Source organism: Podarcis filfolensis (genome assembly GCF_964270895.1).
Source record: "Podarcis filfolensis genome assembly, chromosome: 14".
Classification (NCBI taxonomy): Eukaryota; Metazoa; Chordata; class Lepidosauria; order Squamata; family Lacertidae; genus Podarcis; species Podarcis filfolensis.
Genome location: NC_139616.1, coordinates 11,187,574 through 11,188,869, shown reverse-complemented (window position 1 = coordinate 11,188,869; position 1,296 = coordinate 11,187,574). Strand labels below are relative to the sequence as shown.

At 45.6% G+C, this 1,296-nt stretch overlaps 1 long non-coding RNA gene across 1 annotated transcript; it reads right to left on the bottom strand.

Annotated features, from left to right (window-relative positions):
• Window positions 1–313: 313 nt before the first annotated feature.
• Window positions 314–522, bottom strand: LOC310748704. The gene is made up of 2 exons (XR_014541344.1): window positions 401–522; window positions 314–354 (listed from the first exon to the last, which is right to left on the bottom strand). It is a non-coding gene; the product is annotated as an uncharacterized lncRNA (long non-coding RNA).
• Between the last annotated feature and the right edge of the window lie 774 nt (window positions 523–1,296).

Here is a 1,296-nt window from a genome sequence, read left to right as displayed (position 1 = left end):
TCTGCAATTTGTCCGTCTCCACCACAATGGGTAAAAAAAAAAAGATAATCGCATTACAAAGACTTGGCCAGCTGCGGATCTAAAATACGATGGCAAGTGATGCTGAATGATAAATATTCACAGAACTCAAGCTGAGCCAAAGAACTTAGCAAGACACTATGCAGACACTTCAAGAGGCCTTTTCTTCAAGGGGCCTCAAGTTCCCAAGCGTTTCCTCTCAACCTGTTGCGGCAGAGCAGTCTCGGTAGCCCAAAACAGGCATGGAGAATCTGTGGTGTTAAGTTGTGGGTGAACATATCAGACGACACAGCGATTTTTCAAACAGCTCTTGTTTATTCACAGGCCAGAACAGAACTGAATTGAAGGGTTCAGTCAGCCTGCTTATATAGAGCTCCAGTACAACGTTACTGTAACAACTTTCTAAAACTATCCAATCACTGAATGTCACTTTCGATCCCTTATTTGCATAACTATCTACAGTATCCCCCTGCTGGCCCAGGGTGAGAACTTCAGTACATAACATGTGGCCCTCCTGATGTTGTTGGACTCCAACTCCCATCAGCCCCAGCCAGCATCACCACAGCAAAGGATGATGGGAGCTGTAGTCCAGCAACATGCCTACGGCCACAGGTTTCCCACCATTGTCATAATAAGGCATTGTCATTCATGGCTCTATGGTTTCCAACAATGCCCACTCCATTTTCAGAAGGATAATATAATGGAGACAGCTTTGAGCAATGTTTCTGCTAATGCACTGGGGATGAAACCGGAGGTGTCTGTCCCGGTTTCTTAGTTGGGGACCATCACCACCTCTTGTTAGAGTTCAAGAGACATTCCTTATCTACCATGAAAACTACCATGAAAACCCTTAATGCAATGACATCCTCCCAAGTGTTATAAGAATTCTAAGGTCTCAAATATAAATCAAATGTTCGTAAATGTACAAGGCAAACTCATACATAAGTAACCACGTGTCTGAAATAGTTGTTGTTGTTGTTTAGTCGTTTAGTCGTGACCGACTCTTCGTGACCCCATGGACCAGAGCACGCCAGGCACCTCTGTCCTCCACTGCCTCCCGCAGTTTGGTCAAACTAATGCTGGTAACCTCGAAAACACTATCCAACCATCTCGTCCTCTGTCGCCCCCTTCTCCTTGTGCCCTCCATCTTTCCCAACATCAGGATCTTCTCCAGGGAGTCTTCTCTTCTCATGAGGTGGCCAAAGTACTGGAGCCTCAGCTTCACGATCTGTCCTTCCAGTGAGCACTCAGGGCTGATTTCCTTAAGAATGTATAGGT